General features: G+C 39.2%; 1 long non-coding RNA gene across 1 annotated transcript in view; it reads right to left on the minus strand.

Moving 5' to 3' along the window:
- Window positions 1-13,795, minus strand: part of LOC116694224 (uncharacterized) — a 17,916-nt gene extending 4,121 nt beyond the window's left edge. The window contains exons 1-2 of the long non-coding RNA XR_004333087.1: window positions 13,786-13,795; window positions 6,873-6,878 (exon numbers count right to left, since the gene is read on the minus strand). This is a non-coding gene — a long non-coding RNA (uncharacterized LOC116694224). The remainder of the gene's footprint in view (window positions 1-6,872; window positions 6,879-13,785) is intronic.
- Window positions 13,796-14,005: the final 210 nt, after the last annotated feature.

A 14,005-nucleotide genomic window follows, 5' to 3' on the forward strand; every position in this document is an offset into this window, starting at 1 on the left:
GATAGATAGATATGATGTTCTTAATATACAGTACATATTAACAAATATTTGATTAAAACTTATTATTTACTGATGAAAATTGTTTACAGTTAGTTAACTCTATGGTTAAAAAAAAAAGAATTTTACAGAATTGCTAATTCACGACCATATAGTGTTAGAAAAGGTATTTTTTGGAAATCAATACTATACAACTATATTATCCATCTTAGTGGAAATTTGACTACATCTCAGCCTTCTAACACACTGTGATATTAAGAGATGGAACATTAGAGACAATATTATGAAACTAAAATAACATTAGGCATAAAAGGTCAAGGTCATCACAAACTAAAAGGTGATTTCATACAAATTTAAAGCAAATAAAAATTAGACAAAATAATTTAGGTATGAATGGACTAACCAAGACTGGGAAAGGAAGGCGTGTATTAGGTATTATGTCATGACAGAGAGGAGGGAGGAGTCAAGTGATGGAGAGAGTGTGAGGACAGCTAGAAAAGCTCCGCTGCTCTCCTGCTGGGTCTTTAATGAAGTGGAGCGCCTTCCTGGTTTGTTCCTCCCAGCTGTTGTCCCTACAAAGCCAAGATATTTGGCCCGGGTTCTTTGTCCTGCGCCGACTACCATACCTCCAAATGACCGAGCGAACACGTAAAAATAAAGCAAAGCATCTGGTGTCTTGTTCACTCCAACTGTTCCGGAATGCAAACATCTCTCCATCTGTTGCCTCCCTCACTCACTGAGAGTGCCCCCCCGCCCCCCGAACCCTCCAACACACACACCAAAACATGAATATTGGAATACTGAAATACTGCATAAATGCCTGCCTATACTCCCTCTATCCTTCACTCCTCATTATATTGCAAACATCAGGTGCACAAGCTGACAATACAAAACAACAAAAACAGCAATATTTATACCATAGTCTGGGTGAATACTCAATTTTGATTGGCTGCAGGGTGCCCATTAAAAAGTGATATAAGACACCTACTAATAAGTTCTGGTAAAACTGACTGTTTACTGTTCTACATTAATGCGCTACAAAAAATGAAGAAAAACATCTGAATGTCTTATTTCCAGCACTGAGTGTAGTCCTTCAGTGCCTTGTCCTCTGAACACCACATGATGGCACTAACATACACACTGCAAGAAGTGACTTACACTGCCTCACTGAACTTATTTTGTTTCACAGCGATCATCTCTTCACTCGTCCGCTGTTCAACTCCACTACTTCAGACTGCAGCCAACAGTACACATGGTGTGTCATTTGTTTGTGAAAGTCTTTATGGATTTAGGGACAATGGCATGGCTGAATAGATAGCTTGTCTTGTTGGTGAACATGCTGGGAAATTATATTTACGGATTGTCAACCGCACATAATGTCATTGACTTTGAATCTTGCTAGCGTAAAGTTAGCTCTCTGGCGCATAGCGTTAGCTGTCTGAGCAGAAGGGTTCAATGAGCTGAGCAAACTAGAAACATGTTCCGTTTCCATGCATGGCAAGTTGTATTTAAGGTCGATTTTATTTACCGGAGCAGTGAACAACGTTTGCAATGCAGAAAAACCTTATGGGATGGGTATAATTGTTCCAGGTATTAGTCAAACCCTCAGTTGTTACCTGGAAAACAGAGTTAGTGTTTGAAAAAAACTTGTATTTGGCTATGATGATATAAGGAGGTATATGCCCTTTGAGGTGTCCTTCATTAGGTAAAAAGTCTGCATGTACTCTGCTCTACTTTAGAAATTGTTTTTTCTCTGTGTGTTGCCGTTCGCAAAATAACTTTGTGAGCTACACGCTGAAAATGGCAGGTTTTGAAGAAGATTTGGATTGTGCATTAAGACAGGCCTGCTTGGTTCTTTCAAGGAAACAATTGTAAAGATTGACAAAGAATATGTTAAGGCATTAACTATCTAACTGGGACGTTTTGGGACCGATTGGCAGAAATGCTATGTACGAAATACACACGGCGATCATGTTACACTGGTAAGAGCAAATTACATTTCAAAAATCATATATGTTCTGAAAGGGTTTTGTCCTATTTAAAGTGTGTTTTAATAATGTTTTGGGTGTTCATTTATGTTACCTGGGTATAAGTTTTGTATGGTTGATTTAGTGTTCCTGTGTATTTACATTTATTATTGTACCATGATGAATGATGGCCTCTGGGTAGTGGCAGTGGCCAGCGGCATGCACACAGATTTCTACGCAGTACAGTTTATTGGAAATGTATAATGCTTGATGTGTATTGTTGCTATCCGTTCTTTTAGGAATAAATGTGATGAATACATAATTCTTAAACAAATTATTTCTTTGGTAGTGGTAACTACCCTGATGTTTAATATTTGTTATATTTCCTTGCATTTTTAAAGCTATAGTGCGTAGTTTCTATCTCCCTCATGAGGAATTCAAAGTAATAACAACTAAACTGTTTGTGCATCCACATTATACAAGCCTTCCATGATCGCTCACCCCCCCCCCCCCCCCCCCCCCCCCCCCCCCCCCCCCCACCCTTCCTCCACGCAGTTGCTAGTAACCAAGGAGGACACAAAGGATTAAAAAAACATGATGGACTCTTCAGAAGAGGTAATTATGTTCACTTGATTTTTATGTGAAAAAAGTTCAGTTTCTGAACAAAGCCATACTGAAAAATACAGAGAGATTTTTGTGGAGGTTATAGTCTTAATTAGCTATGTGTTGTGTTTGGCAATGGCTTAAATGTAATGGACGCTCATTGTTGTAATATAAAAAGTTACTCACTAAAGCTTTAACACAACATTGTAGCATTTTAACAACTTATTTTAGACAACATGACAGCAGAAAAAATAATAAATGTTTACTAAAACATTTTTGTTAATGACTACTAATGTAAACTTGATTTGTCTACTGCATCAACTTACCACTCTGTGTTAATACAACTTGACTTGTTATGTTTCACCTTGTGTAAAAACATAAATGGTTTAAGGCAACAGGTTTCCAGGCAAATTTCTAGTAAAGTCAACTAATCAGGGGAAACAGTGTATAAAGACCATAAGGGGCAGGAAGAGAGTATTACATACACCAAATGAGCCAATCACAGGAGGTCCTTGTGTGGTGTGTTACAATAAGACTTCAAGACAAAGATCAGACTGAAATTTTACCCAGGTCAACTTTGGAAGGATGATTGCGTCATAGAATAGTGTTTGTTCAGAGAAGCTTCTTATTTTCCATCTTTCCAAAACAACAAAATGGTGGCATCTTCTTACTGTGACTGCAACATCAGGCTTCTTCTCACCTATGTGAAACTGTCAGACAGATAATGGTGTCAACAGGGGAAACTGCTTGCACCGCCAATAAAAAAGCCAGTCTTGGCCTTTATGTGTGAAACAGGCTTTTCCTCCGTCCTTTGGTAAACCAGGTGGTTCACATGTTGCATTTCTTGGGCAAACTGAAATGAGGGAACAACAAATAAAAATCAGATGGGAGGATGGCATCACTTTGGGATGGCAAAGGATTTAATTTCCTGTGTGTGGTTTGCACACCTCTGGATATCATGACCACAAGCTTCTGGCTCTTACACCCACATGTCAACAGACAGCTGAGGTGTTGGATGGCCTTTGTCTGTGTGTGAGGTCCTAAGGACACTTTAACAGTTGTCTGCATGTGTTTTCCACTTGGGAAAATCTTCCATTTAATCCTGTCAAATTCTCTATATTTCTTGTCATCACCCTCATTGATCACAAATGTCTTCTCATAGGAGTAATTTCTTTCAACATTCTTTTTTTAATTCTGATTTTTAATTGGATAAAAATAATTTATTGTAGTTTTACATGTCCTTTTGTTGTGAACATGTATATTTTAAAACTATTACAATAAACATTGATTGAAATGCGACTTCACTGCATTACATTAGTGGATTCATACAAATCCTTTTATTTATGAACTGTTTTTAATGACAGCTTCAAACCAACTTTGACAATCAGAGCTTATGTGAGTGCTCACATCTCATCACCTCTCAGACTACAAACATGAGTGTTCATCAAGACCAGATTCATTTATATCAGTCCCACAGCTCACACACATTCTATGTATGTAGAATGTCAGCCCTTCTGACAAGTACAAATTCAGCTGCACCAAGATGAACTCAAAGTTTGAAAATTCTTATGTGCATGACAATGATCTCTGCATGCCAAAACAGCGGTGGATTAGCATGCAACTGGACAAGCACTGCATCTATCAGTGAATTATTGACCCCTCTTATTGTATGGTGGTGCTGCCATATCCTGCTGTGGTAAAAACAGGTGGCCTGCTTCCCTCCATGTTCCTGCATTTCCTGGGTTTTTGTGTCAACTCTCTCACGTCTATCACAGATAATCTCACAAGCTACTGTAATATACTGGCAGAGTTAAATCCTTCAAATGGCCCAACTGACACTTCCTGTGAACAGTCAGCTCCTGTGAGTCGTGAAGATTTTGTCACTTGCCGGCGCTAACATTTAAGGACCTGAAACAGAAGCTTAACAGAGCAGCAGGACTTCGGCTGCACAACGTGAGCTCTATAAAGGAAGTCAGTGGGATCCTGCCGTGTCCTGTTATGAGGTGACAGTTATGGCACAAGGCAACAAAGAGTCATCATCTGTAATGATTGCTTTGCAAAAAAAAGATAAGAGAGGAATCCACTATTTGCCAACCAGCCGCCAATCAATTGTTCTTGCTCTAAGCCCTCTATCAGATCAACTGCATCAATACCTCATCTTTACATGAAATTGATGCACTCTTAAATCCAAACTAAAGGAATTCGATTGAAATGCCCATCTCAATGTATCTCTTAACAACACAAGAGTGGGGGATTATTGGAGATTTAGTTTTTGATTTGGTCCCCTCTACAAATCCCAACTTTTGCGCTCACATAGCAGTATCCAAAACCACTAAAAGCAACAAAAAATACACAAATTTTCAATGTGATTGTCTTAATTTTCTTCAAAAAGCCCTCATTTGACAGATGCTTATTTACTCTAAAACAGCTACCCAGAGCATCTCAGCGTAAATCTATAGAAAGCGTCTTAAAGGGGCACTACACTAATTGTAAGCATAAGGTTTAGTGTATTTGTCATGAGGAGTCCCTGTCAGTTTAATAATGTTTGCCGTGGTTCTGGAAGGAGGTTTACAGTGTCATCTCAAGCTTGGCTTGAAACTTACATTTTTAACAAAAAGCATGTGTTACAAACTGAAAGTGTGCTGTTTGAATGAAGGATGAATAATCTAATGATAGACACAATGAAGTTACATTATGGTAAATTTGGGATTCACTGTGTTTGTAGCTTGATCCGTACTAGATAGTGAAGGTTTAGGATATTTCTGCCTCTACTGCTAAGGTTTTTCACATACATGGAAGTACACTACTCCTTTTAAACCCATATATTTTCTTAGCTAAATAACTATATTTAATGGTTGGTTCACTATATTATCTGTGTTAATATTCTCTAATTTTTTCTTTTATCCCCTTTTCTTTTTTTCTGTTTCTCCTGTAAAGCACTTTGTAATGTTTTTCTTATTGTAATATTTTATTGTATATCTGTTCTATATTAATGTGCTTGTCTGTTGTAGAACTTTACTTTATTGTTTATTTACTTTTAATATGTTTATGCACACAACAAGGCAAATTCCTTGTAGGTGAAAGTGTACTTGGCAACACATCTTATTCTGATTGTGATAAAAATACAATATCCATTGAAACACTATGTTTTGTAAATCTTTTCATTCAACGCATTCTCATAAATTTAGGCTTTTATTGTGTACACACAGCAATGTTCTTTTTATCGTGTGATTTTTAATCAAAACTTTGCTGTTTGCTTGAAATATTACAGGACAAGAAACAAAGAAAATTAAAGAAAAAAGTCATTGGCTCAAGTGTGACACTGTTCACAGCAAATCCTATACAGAAGTGATTTAATGGGATATCTTCAAAGCATGAAAAGCTTTTTATAATTGACATTGGACCGAACAAGGAGTCATATTGCTACCCTTTCCTGCTAAATAGCAGCCATTTTCCTTTTTTCTTTGAGGTCTGCAAATTTTCCCTTAGATAAAGGTGCACCATGCGCCATTGTGTCCTTGGTTTATTTCTAGCCTGTGGGCTTAAGAAGCCCTCATCTACAGTAGAGAGGATTAGTGTCTGGATCCAGGCAAGAAACTAAAGCACTTTCAGAGGCAACCCCCAACCGACTCAGCGAGGATGCTCTGCTCCTTCAGGCCAGCTGCCACCCAGTGTAGTGTTTGTAGCCAGGAGTCAGTGGGCTGCTGATGTGTGACAACAACAACAGGTGATGGAAGGAGGGATGGGGACAGCAGCTCACCTTTCTCTGTGGTCACTCACTCAGTGTTGGTTTAGGGGCTCCCAGTCCAGTGTCCAGGGCCTCAGTGATGGATGGGTACAGCTGAGACGTTCCTGATCTAATGAGGGCCGAGTGGGGGCACAACCTGACCCGGAGGACACCCGACACCCGACTTCACTGAATGCTCTGTTTTATACTTACTCTTTAAGCATTGGATCAGTTTTCCAGACAGTTTATAGGCTTTTTTCTTTTCTTTTTTATTAGATATCAGATATCTGATAGCTAATAATATTTGTTGGTCAATGTTTACATAGACTGCTTCCTCATCCCCAAGACATAAGCAGTGTGCTAAAGCAGCAAACACATTTGATCCACATGTCGTTAATTTATAAATTCTCTTAATTAGAATAATGAATCAATAAATAGTGAAGTGAGGGTGAAACAATTAACGTTTTTTTGCATGGGGCAATGTGTTAACCAACCTGAAAGAGTTTACTTCACCCTCAAAATGATCATTTGTATATCAATTACTCACCCCATGTTACCTTGAAATATTGAAGAATAACGTATTACTTCAATTCTGCGTTCTTCGTTCACCATGGAGCCATGCAAGATAAAACAATTCAGGTCAGTTCAAGTGGGAGGTTGTTTGACATAATGGTCTAGCTGCTATTTCAGGAGCAAATTTGAATTCTGCTTAAACTCTGAGTATTTGTTGTTATTTTGCCTGAAAATGGGGGGAAACAAGCATAACGGTGTGTTGTCAATTTAAAAAGTCCATCTGTCCTGTTAAAGTTATTGAATTAAATTAGATGATGAATGAAATTATAATGAGACGATGATGAGCAGCCATGGAGAGTAACTTTGTATTTACTCAAAAACTATAATTATATGTTTTAAAGTAGTCCTAATTTTCCCTTATTTTCATTTTTGGTACTTCGTTAAGTTGGAATTTTCCATTTCTAGTCACCAAATAGACTTTGAGTCTAGAGGTTGGAGAGGAAAAGAAATTGCAGTGATGTACAATTTATTAAACTGTAATTTAATTTACAGTTTCATTATATGAAATTACAGAGTAATTTCATTTAGTGTCAGCTGGACGGTCGGTTGTTTTAACAGCACTGACCGACTTCAGTCCCCCATCGGTGGCATGTTGCTGTGTCTCTGCCAGCTCCAAGCCCAGAAACACACTTCCCATCCATTATCCATCTGGGGCCCCCACTCCCTCCATGTCCATCTCCATCTCCCTCTCTTTCTCTTTCTCTTTCTCACTCTCTCGTTCTCTCTCTCTCACACACACACACACACACACACACACACACACACACACACACACACACACACACACACACACACACACACACACACACACACACACACACACTCCTCTCTCTGCTTGACCATCCAATCAATCCCTCCACCCTCTCAATACACATAAACACACACATAAAGAGAATTATGTCATCTACTTCTGGCATGTTAACATCTTTTGTTCTAAAACCTTAGTGCAGCATATTTGTGTCTTAATATTCCTCTCTTGTGTGTTATATAACTGTTCAAAAGTGTATTTTAATTCATTTTCTGAATTATCACTAATATTACACTAGGATGTGGCTAGGGCTGGGCTCGGATTCCACCTTGTGTAACTCAAGTGGATATGCCAAGTCAGGCTGTGGAACTTCTGTTAAAGGCATAATTTACCATCTCCTCCCAGTTTTTAATTTTAGAATTTTCTAAAAAATCAAACCCATGAAAAGTAAGATACCAAACACATAGTTTTAAGTATACTGTATAATGGTGAAGTGTTTTTCTTAAGGACTCTCCAATGTGCACAGATGTTTCAAACACAATCTTGCAATATGAATGGGGCTCCAGTTGTAGAACAGATGTGAGTTTCTGGTCTAAATTTGGCTTGAGAAGACCAAGAGACACGTGAGCATATACATTGTTAAGCTAATGTGTGCCTAACACAAACCTTAACCCTAACTGATAACAGAAAGCATCAACAAAATATATGTATCTCACACTGACATAGCTTTACTTAAAACTTAGTTTGGGGGAATCAGTGTTCTGCTAGAAAGAGACAGTATTTTTTTTAGTTTTATAGTAGATGAAAATATGGGGGTGTTATGACAATTTACACTTATCAATTTCAAGGAGATCTTGCAAAATAAATGCTGACTTCAATATTTGAACTTCTTCTACATCTAAGAAATATTTCCTGTCACTCAGAAGGGTTGCATGACATTGACCGTTTGAGAAGGACACACTTGCAAATGTTTCCATAATCACTCCATCTGTCACTACTCCCCAAACAATAGACACTCTATAATTTACTCCAAAATGTACATTCAATTCTGACACTTTTTAATTTTGCGTCCTCACTGTCAGGTGGTGTGTCGTCCAATTCTGTAAAATGTGAAGCATTGCATTTTGGGATGATAAGCAGAAATATTTGAGGACATCATATAGAGCATACTGTCAGATGTTGTACACTCAAAATTTGTCTGTCTTTGTGAGAAGCTAAAATATGATCGGAATTTGTATCGAGATAAATGGTCTACTTGCCAATATCTAATTATTGACATTTTAGTATGTGTGTGCATCATGGGGGGGGCAGTGTGTGTTTTCCAGGCATGTTTAAAATGGGGTTGTTTAGGTCTGGAGTTGTGGTGGTGACTGGGTATCAGGGGTGTTCAGAGAGTGTCAGCTGGTCCATGCAGTTGGCCTTCACTATACAACACCTCCACTCCTTCCTCAGCCAACCACCACAGTGAGGAAGTCCCTGGTCTGTTTGGTGCGATTATCAGGACAGCTGGTGCCTGGGCAGCTGCACGGCTGCGGGGTGGCTGGGAAAGAGCTCGTCTCCGGCAAACCCAGGAGGGGCTTCTGCATCTGCTCAGCTGTCGACCCACCCAGCCCCATCCCTCTTCCTTCGTATCCCCCCAGTTCTCTCGTACTCTGTCAGCTGAGAGCAGCAGGAGAGACAGCTGGCCTGTGTTGCCAAGGAGAGAGGAGGGTGAGGGCGTGTTTATGTGTGTGTATTGAGTTGGGTGGGGGTAGGCCAAGCAGCAATAACATTGCATTTAAACACATGCACACATACACACGCAGTTTTGATCCTGTTAATTGGCTGCAGTGCTTACTGTAGGTGTCCAGTTTTTTATTTATTTAAATAGGCTACCATTATTTTAGAAAAGGCTGGACATTTTCTAAATTGTATTAGTCAACTAAACAAATGAATTGATCATAGACCAATTAATGGTTACATCCTCGTATCCATGGCCACGATGTTTTACTGCAAGGATGCTCATGCACATCCTAAGTCCTATTGTTAATAGGACACACACACCATTTTTAATTTTTTTATTTTTTGTTGCTGTTGTGAGGGTTCTAGTGCAGATGTGTGGAAAATCCATTTTCCAACCCCTGATTGTATTATGTGTGGAAGTGCACATCCGCTGTCTATGTGCATATGAAGTATGAACAAAGCTGAACAAGTATTGTCTGCGTAATCAAAGCTCAATATATGTCATGCCTCTGTGTTGTTGTCCAAAAACTATAAAAAAAATATAAAGGAGCCAAACTGTTGCAAACATTACCATAACATGGTACATGTGTACATGTGTCTTATTCCACCGCTAAAAAATGTCCTAAACAAATTCACCATCTAACCCTATTGAAGTAATGTTTGCTAAGAACTACAGTGCCCAGCTGTATGAAGAAATAATTTAACAAAAAAATTATAATATATGTATGTGTAAATCATGTTCTTAAAGATTTTTGTCTTCAGTGAGAACCAGTGGGGCTTGAGCGCCACAGACAGAGTGGGTAGATTGGAGTATTGAGAGACAGACTAACCAAAGTTTTGGCATCCACATCTATGACACAACTCATCACTAGGTCACTATGATCAGCAGACATTGTGGAGGATGAACAGGGTGTGGGGGTGGGGTGGAGGTTGCGTGTTTGGGGGATGGGGGATGGAGGGAGTCTGGGGAGTTTAAATGAGGAGATGTTGAGGAGGGGAGGAGTCGGAGGAGGGAGGTGGATGTGCTAGAAAGCGGAGTTCCTTTGTCCTCATCTGGCTATACAGGGGTCAGGACCAAACCTCGGCTCAAGAGAGAGAAAAATAAAGGAAACAGGCTGAGCGCAGTTGCCTTGTGTTTATTGTCCAAATCACCATCAGCAGAAGATACTTTTGTAAAAATGTAACTTTTATTCACATTTGACAAGAAATTGGCCCCAATCATTATATCTTTGGAAATGACACACTGTAGGTGCTGAAGACATAACATGGGACATGGATAACCACTGTTGGGAAGGGAAATTTCAAAACATATTCTGTTACAGAATACAAATTACATGCCCAAAAATGACATTTGTAATGTATTCCTTTACATTATTCAATCTGAGTAACGTATTTTGAATACTTGGATCACTTCCTCATTGAATTGTATTTCATAAGTGTAGGAATGCAGCCATCAAATACTGCTTACTAAACATGCTTATTCTGGTGTGTTCTTCTGTTCCAACTGGCTAAATGGGTACATGAACAAGCAGATAGATTTTTATATTTGTAGTCTCAAACTGCCTAGCCTACTACAAAAATCTAACCGCAGTCTTGCAACCACAAGCTAATTTTAGCTATCGTTAGCTAGCATGTCAAACAGGCCTAGTCAGTCTTACAACTGCTCTGGGGCTAGTAAATCAGCACATAGGAGAATGTAAAGTTGCATGTCAACCTGATAATACTATAAAATATCAAGGTGACCAGTAAAACTACAGCAAACGACTACCCTTGGCTCATAAAAAAAATAATTTGGACGCTGAAAGGAGGTTGGTTTCTGGCAAGCAGAGGTTGCGCTGCACAGATATATTTCGTTCTCCCTGTTCTTTCTTTAATGTGAAATGCTGTTTGAATTTCCAAGATAGAAACGCATTCCTGCCTTGGCTCTGTTGTGCCGGCACCATCTCTACCGCTATCAGTCATCACTCAAAAAGCTCATTTTTTTTGTTTTCATATTGGGGCTTCTGGGAAACACATGGAGTTGCTTTTATTTATTTAGACTTATTTATTTAGTGAATAAACTTGTGGAACTTGATTTCAACAATCTCCCTAACACTGTGGACAATAGGAATACATTTTTAAATGACAGTCAGGTGCAGGGAAACAGTTCAATTGTGTGTCTATTGTAATAACACACAGTAAATAGTACTTTTAGTTTTTAGTCTTTTTTGTTTCAGGGATCAGGTGGAACCTGTAAAAACTATTGACGTTTTTCCACTGCGTGGTACCTCTTCGACTCGCCTCTACTCGCCTTTTTTGGTTTTCCATTATGCAAAAAGTCTGTGGTACCTGCTAACAGGGACTTTTATAGTACTACCTCAGTCGAGGTTCCAAGCGAGCTGAGGCGATACCAAAAGGTGATGTGAAAACCTGCAGACTGCTGATTGGTCGGAAGGAATCATCACTGTTCACTGTTCATCATTGCTAGCGATAGACGGGGGGTCCTGAACAAACCCGCCGTGTTTAATAAGTTTAGCCGGCGTTTATTTTTTTTGCAGCCTCCAGCTTCTTTTGAAACTAAATTTGTGTTCTGGCTGTAGCAACAGCCTTGTGCCGAGAATCAAGAGCGACGCACCTTCAACGTTGTGTGTGTGTGTCGTTAGGTCACGGCAGTTTCCTGCTACGATGACCAGCCACACCTCATGAGGCGTTACTAATGTGCAGTGGAAAAAGGAGGACGGGGCACAGCAGCTGAGTTGGGTTGAGCAGGTATCATGTAATGGAAAAATGCCATAACTAATAATTGTTGTCACCTGCAGCTTTTGTAGCTTCACATCTTTAGTCATGTATGCATATGTGGTAAATGATTTCAGACAACATTGATGAATTGAATTACACAATATATTTGTCTGGGACAATGGTCACAGTGTCAGATTAGGCGATTATAGTCATTACGTATGGCCGTATCTTGACAGAGAGACAAGAAAGGCTACACATAGGTTCATGACCAATCAAAGCTTGTCGTCTTTCAAAATGTGCACGATGTCATCGGAAAAAAAGGTGCTAGTCACCGACTTCCAGTAACAAAAACAATGGCGTTGTGTAAAATGCTGGCTGTGTGTTCAGAAAAAAGAAAAAAAATGACTGGGACTTTTTCACAATTCCACCTTTCGCTTCGCCATGTTTATAGTTTTGCGTGGAAGAGCGCTTTATGCTCCTATTGGTTAAAGTCATGGTCATGGCGGAAAACTTTGTGGAAAATTCCACCATGCTAGCGTTTTCGTAGAGATGGTGTTATTATAATTCCCACTGTTTTACTTGGCAAGACCCTGAGTGGTGGTTGATGGTAGAGGTTAGGTATCGGGAATATTTCTTCCTATTGGTCAGGGGATAGGGATTGGACCTGAATGCGCAAGGACGTCTGGCGAATCCTAGCACTTGAATTCTACACAGAGCGGGTCTTGCCAAAGAAAGCAGTGTGATTCATTATAACTTGTCGGAAAGTTGTGAGGCGTCCTAGATGCGCTGTTGGTTGTCATCCACTATGGATAAAATGATCAATTATCATGCAGGACGCCCATTGTTGTTCCTGATCCAACCTGGACTAAAATTGGGTTTATATCATGTAGTCTGAATCCAGCTTAAATTAGAGCCAAAGTGATAAGTCAAATAATTGATTGGTCGATAGAGAGAACAAAAATCGGAAGCTATTTTTAACATATAATTCATTAATTATCTAAGTATTTTCTGCTCAAATTCAATTTTGGGCTGTCAGTTGTACAAAACAAGACATTTAAAAATAATCTGCTTTTTTTGTTATACACCTTCTGACAATTAATAGCAAATAATCTCCAAACTAATCAATTTTGAAAATATTTTGAATTGCATTCCTAATGAAAATAACAACCAATGCACTTTTTAAAGAAACGCATGCACACATGAAAAGCATGATGAGGTGTATTTACGTGCGATAAATTAGGAGAAAACACACGGCTTAGGCAACTTCACTGCATCCTCAGGGTTAAAAAAATAAAGCCTTTGCTTTAGCGGGGAGAGTTGATGATAAGAAGGGAGGAGGGGGAGGGGGGTGGCGGATGAGGGCTATACATATCCATCTGTCTGAGAAATAAAGCACAGTTCATCTCCGCTGTTATCCAGCTATGGTTTCATCTATGTAGCTACAACCCATCTGTTCCAAGTATGAAAGGTCGCTGGTGACTATTGATCCCTTATTGATTCCATGAATTGTTTAATGACCACCAAGGTCAATTAATTAACCATTTGCTGGGTGTTTTAATTGCCCTGGGCTAATTTAAGTCTGCTGATTAATTCTGGGTCCCCGGTGGTGGAAATGGACCTCACTGTCAATGGTGGGATTAAGAGCAAAACAATGGAAGACAGATGACTGACAGAGCACTGAGTGGCTTTGGAAAGCTGTTTCGATGTTTGAGTTGTATGTTTTAATGAACCTATTGTGTTATTAGACTCGATGAACTGACCATATTGCCATAATTTATACCACTGAAACATATTGATCAATTTTTTTGTTATTTGTGTGAGGTCAACCTTGTCAAAGAACCAAGACTGAGAGGCTATAAAGTAAATATAATATAAATGTCACAGGGATGTAAGGCTAAAAGTATTTATTCAGACACTCCATGGGTGGGGCTGGGGTTGGGGGAGGAGGGG

Source organism: Etheostoma spectabile, chromosome 8, assembly GCF_008692095.1.
Source record: "Etheostoma spectabile isolate EspeVRDwgs_2016 chromosome 8, UIUC_Espe_1.0, whole genome shotgun sequence".
Taxonomy (NCBI): Eukaryota; Metazoa; Chordata; class Actinopteri; order Perciformes; family Percidae; genus Etheostoma; species Etheostoma spectabile.